The sequence below is a fragment of the Poecilia reticulata genome, chromosome 17 (assembly GCF_904066995.2).
Source record: "Poecilia reticulata chromosome 17, P_reticulata-male-v2, whole genome shotgun sequence".
Lineage (NCBI taxonomy): Eukaryota > Metazoa > Chordata > Actinopteri > Cyprinodontiformes > Poeciliidae > Poecilia > Poecilia reticulata.
Window position 1 is genome coordinate 20,081,092 of NC_088846.1, and position 7,302 is coordinate 20,088,393.

The 7,302-nt window shown below is 37.1% G+C and overlaps 1 protein-coding gene across 4 annotated transcripts in view; it reads right to left on the reverse strand.

Annotated features, from left to right (window-relative positions):
- adcyap1r1a (adenylate cyclase activating polypeptide 1a (pituitary) receptor type I) overlaps positions 1-5,447 on the reverse strand; it is a 32,464-nt gene extending 27,017 nt beyond the window's left edge. Inside the window, exon 1 of one of the 4 annotated variants that reach the window (XM_081597935.1) lies at positions 5,141-5,447. The gene's annotated coding sequence lies outside the window, so the exon portion shown is untranslated. The remainder of the gene's footprint in view (positions 1-5,140) is intronic. The other 3 variants (XM_081597937.1, XM_081597936.1, XM_081597938.1) reach the window with 3 other exon arrangements.
- Positions 5,448-7,302: the final 1,855 nt, after the last annotated feature.

The window sequence follows — 7,302 nt, forward strand, 5'->3', positions numbered from 1 at the left end:
TACAGATTTACTCAATGAAATTGTTAATTAAACAAATATGTATGCAGCAAAATGATTTATTCATGTTTTTTTTTTCCTTCGGATAATGAAAAACAAATCTGAAACATGAAGATATATCCTCCCTTCTACTCAATAATGTGACAAACCGCCCTTCATTGTGAATAATGCTTTGGATGTCTATAAGCTTTGTACACCAAACATTTTCACAGATTATTATTTGTACTGTGACCGTGTCCTATAACTTAGGTTGCCAGTTCAAATCTTCACTCATCCTGTCTCAGTCGTTGAGCTCATGGGCAAGACACTTCCCCTGGTTTGCCTGCTGGTGGCGATCAGAGGATCCGTTGGTACTGATTGTATGTCAGCCTCAGGGCAGCTGCGGCTACAACGTAGCTCGCCACCATCAGTGTGTGAATGACTGGCATTAATGTAAAGCACTTTGGAGTCCTCAGAGTTAGCAAAGCACTATGAACATTCAGGCATTCATTTACAAAAATTCAACCTCAGTTAGATCCTCAGGGATGTCTCTGTAAGTCTCCCCAAAGATTCTCAATTTGATTATTTCTGTCTCTCCTTTGACTGGGCCATTCTGACACATGTATTGATCAGAGCTATTCCGTTATAGTCCTTGCTGTGCATATAAAAATCGTCGTCTCTTTCAGGACTGTGATGCATTTAAATTCATTCATCTTCCCATCAGCTTTTGAGATTTGTATTTCTACTGACATTAAAATATGCACAGATAGGCTCTATAACTTTTGAAGGTATATTAGTTGATACAGCCAGTGTATTAGTTACACCGAATGTAGTTAAGGAGCAGCCAAAAAGATGGCAAAGTGTTCAGATTAACTATAAAAGTTTATTTATTTGGTATTTTGTGTTGATCTATCAAAAGAAAACCAAATACAATCCATTAAAATTTGGAGTTCTAATGTGACGAAGCAAAAAGAAAAAAGAAAAGAAAAAAAAAAGAATGGCAGAATTTTTTTTATTTTATTTATTATTTATTTATTTGACATTTATTTTTTAAGGTATTTTTTTTTGCATTGTAATGGAGACCAGGGGCTGCACTAGTCAAAAAAATGTGATTATGGGTGCTGTGTTATGTATAACTGAGTTGCAGACAAAATGTTTCATTATTTCAGCTTTTCAGTTGTGTTAAGACATTCATTCTGTAATAAAAAAAAATGTCAATCTGGGTTTAACCTGTTAAGCTTCTTTTGGTTTAAATCACGTGTTAAACCAACAGAACTGGAAAAGGTAAAGGTAGATTAACTTAACTCATTCTTTGGATTCTCCTTAGATTTGTTGAAGTGTAATGATTTGTATTAATGCAGTATTTCTCAACCATGGTCCTCATCGCCCCCCTTGCTCTGCATGTTTTAGATGTGCCTATATTCCAGAACAGCTGATTCAAACGATTGCATGACCATCAAGTACTGCAGAAGCCTGTTAATCTCCCAGAGATACAATTCAGGTGTGTGGCAGAAGGGAAATACCTAAAACATGCAGGACAGGAGGGTGGTGAGGACCAGGGTTGAGAAACACTGTATTAATGTAAATATTTATTGGTAACATTTATTATCTTTGATGTTAAGTTTGTGTAAATATCGTTCGCTTTCCGATTCCCAATTGTCATCGTTACTTCCTCTAAATATCTCAGGGTATAAAAGACATCTAGTTGCTTTCAAGGTGTAAAGGTGATTAATTTGTACATGTAACCTGCACTACTTAAATCAATTCACCCCATTTTCTTGCCCATACTTCTCTGTTAAACATTGAGCCTCTGCTAGTCAGAAGTAACATGTTGATTGTAGCTGATGTGAAGGATTATAAAATTGTTCAGCATCTTGTGTGAAATGTTTGGGTTTTAGGAAGCGCACATGTCGTATTGTTCCTAAATGCAACAGTTTTTTGTTTTTTTTATTCAGATCTGTCATATGACATCAGAATGATGATTATCCATTTTGTTGCTAAATGGATAAAAGTAAACTTTTTGTGTATTTATTTAACTCGCCTCTAAAGTTTCATATAAAATATTGTATTTCATGATACATTTTTTCAATCTATAATATTTAATCTTTGGATTTTAAATTCTTTTGAGCCCTGCTCTTGTGTTTATTTATATTCTCTTTAATAATTTATTACAGACCATCTTAAAAAATAATGAATCCTCTGTGTCATATAAAAACTATTGCTACACTTAAGCATACATAATGCACCAGCATGGCAAGACAAATGGATTACATTTATTGTGACAATTGTTTTCAAAGTAGAGACACTGTTTGCTTTTTTTTTTTATCACACTAAATCTCAAAGCTATGAAAAGAAACCAGTGGATTTAAAAGTAGAACAGAAATACCTGTCATTAGTTTTATGCTGTTATGCGATTCTACTTTGACTGAGCATGACATTTCCTGAAATTCCCTTGGACGTGAGAATCTTTCCATTAGTTTCTGATAATTAATGGATGACATAGTGACTGTTTAATCAGAAGATCCTTAATTCATAATGAACTTGTACTAAAAACACATGTACATTGTGCTTTCCTCCAAATGTTGCTCTTTTATGACAAAAACAACGACTGAGTTTGCAGCAGACCCTGTCACAGCTGACTCATGGTGCTCAGGAATCCACACATGAACACACTCACCACATGCACACACAGACACATCAAGTGGATGCTCGTTTTTAGGCTCTTCTTACATAGCATTTTGCATTTATACCATAAAGGACACCAGGTTTTCTTCTTCTTTTTTTTTTTTTTTTACCAATTATGTGTCCAAAAAAGAAAGGATACTGATTACCACATGTGCACATGTGTCATATACGTTTCCTTCTAGACTGTAAACATTAAAGATGCATCAATAAGACGGGTCCTGGATGACTTATTTTGCAGTTTTTCTTTGAGGTCTGTGGTGCAGATCCTAAACCATACAAAGAGAAAGTTTCTGCTGCATGTTCTTTGATAGAAGTAACAATTCTGAATCTCACAAAAAATGAAAGACGCACAAGTTTACCCTCATTCATGGGCAAGAGTTGATTAGACATCAAAACCAATGGGAGCGTTTAGTTTTTATTCAGTTATTTAAGAGAGGAAATAAAACAGATTATTGCGTTTTGACCTGCCAATAAACATTCAGAGCCGAATCAGTCTCTGGCTTTTTGATGAGTTCTACTAATTTGGCTCATTGCTGTGATATTCAAATATTTCATGTGTCAAAGTTTTGACACTAATGTCAAAATCTTTTTACATGTCTGGAAAATCAGTGGCTGCTTCCCCTACCTGGAGATTTAATTGTGTTCACCTCAAATAGACAGAAGTTAGTACTGGAGGATTGTTTGCTGAAAGATTTAAAGATATATACATAAAAGTAACAGGCCTATAATTTAGTTCATTTTTCATTATTATTAATATTGGAAAAATCTTACAAAATTTGAGTGGCATTTTAATTGAAGTGGGGCTTAAGTGGGCCATCACTTGTGTTACAGAACTGCTAAACATTTAGCAGCCTGGCAAAGCTCGACATCAAACTGTGAATCCAAAACCCAATGAAAGAATGTTGGAGTACAATTTAAAGTTGTGCATTGTAAACACAAGGTAAATATGTTCTACTTGTGAATCTAAATGTGTACATATTGAAAAAAATTATTCACCTTTCAATCATTGGACAAACTGTCCAGTTGATTTGTAAGTTTCTAATTTACAAAATGTGTGTAAAGAGTTATATTTTTAAACCAGCTCATCTCACTTTTTTTTTTTTTTAACACCTTACACAACCCAACAGCTTCCTGTTAATACCACGATTCACAGAAAGTAAAACGCATTCTGACCAGCAGCAGCAGCAGCAAACACACGTAACATGTAGGCAATCACTGAAACAGCAGAACATGCATACATGTTCTCTCAGAGGCAGTTCATGCAAACAGATGAATTTCACTATGTGTCCTTTCCCCACTGAATCCAATTACCTCTTACCACATCTCTCAGATGCTTCATCAAGTAATAGAACAGACAGCGCTCGGGGGGCCAAAACCCAGAAATTTTAGAGGGTGGAACCAAACAGTGGGAAACAAGACTGAGAAAATCAAACATGTGCTTAGTTGGTTTTACTGTCTTGGGAGCCATTAAACCAGTAGTTTCTTGCAGCACAAAAATTGAATTGGGTTAAAACAAATCATATGTGTTTGGGATTAACAAAGCTCTGAAGCAGGAAACAGCTGTTAGGCTGAACATTAAATCATCCTGAGGGCAAGAAGCTGGATTTGTGAGAGTCACATGGAAGTCTCTGATGTGTTAAACACTGCTGTGTGATTTACAGCAAAATTATGCACTGATTCCAGTAAGATAATGAAACTTCAAAAAAAATATAAATAAAAATTAGACAGAAATGTACATTTGTTGGGCAAAACTTTAGCAGAAAAACAAAAACATGCCCAGGCTAAGATGAGAAGATATGCAACAATGACTGTGTTACTGTTCCAATACACAAGCTTATACAAATAACCAGAAGAACTCTGTGTACATAGTCTATCAATTGTAGATATTATTTAAAAGAACTATATCATCCATAAGCCTCCTAATTAATGCTTGAATATAAAATGTTTCTCTCTGCCTAATCTGGAAGGATGCTTCCAATTAATTTAAGCCACATGCAATGCTGTAAATGTGAACACCATGTCTATGTGGATAATGTAGCCCTTTTTATCTTATTTCTTGATTATTTTAGTATTATTATTATTTCTAGCCATCACAGGGATCAAGCAGCCCAAAACACACCAGCCTGTAAATCAGCTCCAACGATGTCAGGTGATGCGTGCCAGAACAAAAACAGCCTTAATTACAATCAATATGAGACAAATGTTTCTTCCCTCAGTGCTGCAGAATCAATAGGATAATTTTGCCCTGCCCTGTTTTTTTTTTTTTTTAATCCTCAGAAATGTTAAATATATCATACTTGTGGGTGACCTTCATTTGTAAAACATCTCACTGTACATTTGCTGCACTCTTACTCAAATTAATTCCATGCGTATTCTCACATTTTCAAAAAGAAACATGTGGGATCTGATGCTTTACTAGTTCAGCCGCCGCTGCTTATGCAAAAGAGCCATAGGTGCAGGAAAGAGAAAAAAAACTTACCGATACATATGCCGAAATATTTACACATGAAGCCATCGGTATTTGCGGGTTTTTTGCTCCGGAGTCAGGTATCACCACGTCCTGCTGCTGCTGCGGCTGCCGCTGCTGCAGGACGCACTCACCGCGCTGGTTGCTGCTGCGGCAGCACGACGACGACGAGGAGGAAGAAGAAGAGGAGGAGGAGGAGGAAGAAGAGAAAGGAGGTGGGTGAACGCTCCTCCGGGGTTCGCACCCCGTCAGACACGGAGGTAACAAACTGAGACTGTTATGTCTACAAATGAAGGGAGACAAGCGGTTGGAGGAAATGGGAGAACTGAAAAGCAGAGTATTTTCGTTCACGTTTAACGCGTGGGACTTTTTTTTTTTTTTTTTTCTAAAACGGAAACTGCTCATAAAACTCTCGCATTTGCGCTCGCACTTTCAGAAGTCTCTGTGAGCAACACTGATTGTTTGTGAGTCAGAATCCAGTCTGTAAATCGCATGTTGGTCAAAACTTTAAACTGCCAGTCCTCCTGAAGCTTCAACGGGGTGATCTGCTGAGGCCACCGTGGCCGCGGGCAACCCTGTTTACTTTCAGCACCATGGACAGAGGAACCAAAAAAAAGGGGCCTCAGGGCAGCCCCGATTGACTGGCATGTATAATCTGAATACTAATAAGAGCCTGCTGTATGCAAATGCCTACCGATCTGCTCTAATCCAGACAAGACGGGTACGAGTGGCAAGAATCACTTAACTATCTTCATGAAACAAGAGAAGCATGCAAACAGACCTCAAAGATATGCAAAACAAGAACGAAGGTGCACAAGACCGGGATGCTTCTAAGACAACAGGATAAACGAATGGCAATAAATGCAGTGTCTTGCAAAAGTATCCAAACCTGTGGAACGTAGTAAAGAGATCTACAGCTTAGGTGGAAAAAAATGCTCACAGTTAAGTTGTGCTGTCATTAAATGTGCTGTAATCTTTACTGTAACGAAAAAGTAATGTAAGGGACAGAGCAGATATATGGTCAGACGAAATCAAAACTGAACTTTTTGGTCTATAGTTACAGATCTACATAGCAACCCTGTTTAAAAACAGTTTGATGTCATGAAAGACTTAAGACTGAGGTTGAAGTTTTCCGTCCAGTGGAACAAAGACACTATATCATAACCAGATGTCCGATTGATTGATTCATTCATTGATATATTTTGACATAGGCCTACTTGTAATTACAGCTCAAGATGATGGTTCACCAACTGACCAAAAACTTGAATTCAAATCAGTGCCACACTTTTCAGCTTTTTATGTATAAAACACATTTTGAAAAAAATGTTGTGTTTTGTGTCTATGACATTAAATCCAAATAGAATACAGCGACATATGCAGTTGTGACATGAAAAAATCTTAACATTAAGCATGCAGCCGCATGAAAGGGAACAAAAATGTCCAGAAATCTGCGTCATCTCTTATTTAACTCACTTTCTATAAAAATCCAGCTGCCTCCGGGTTCTAAAATCACCCCCCCAGCTGAATTCGGACCATTTCCAGAAGCAGCTACTATATATGCAGGCTGGTGTTTAAAGGCCAACGTGACACATGTGATTGATCGCACAGATGAGGCCTTTTGATGGCTCGGTTATCAATCAACGAGGAATAAAAAGTATTAAAACCAGAGAGCTTAACAGGAAACAGACCAATGAAAATGAATGAAATGGGGGTGGCGTTTAAAGCTACAGTGACGCACGGCTGTTGTTGCTTCTGGGAAATATTAACACCGTTAATGGACCTTCCTCAAGGACAAAAGAGGAAATGTTCCCATTGATGACTTGGAAAGTAAAAAAAAAAAAAAAAAATCTCAGAGTCGAACACAGCCAGACTGTTTCTGCAGCATAACAGTAAGTAGGACAATGGTTAGAGCTTGTTTCCATGACAGGCAGATCCAGCAGTGTATTTCACTGGCTACCAAAGCTTTTGCTTTCTGATTCTTGATTAATGTCAAACTGAGCAGCAACAAAAAGACAGCATGGTGTTTCCACGATGATTGCAGCTCATTGTTAGCAGAACAAATAAAAGAAAAAGAAAAACATTGTATGAGTTGCAATGTGATTTTGACTTACACTCTGACTGTTGTTAGAGTGATCAGAGCACAAATTAATTAATTTTGATGCTCTAAGCTTTAG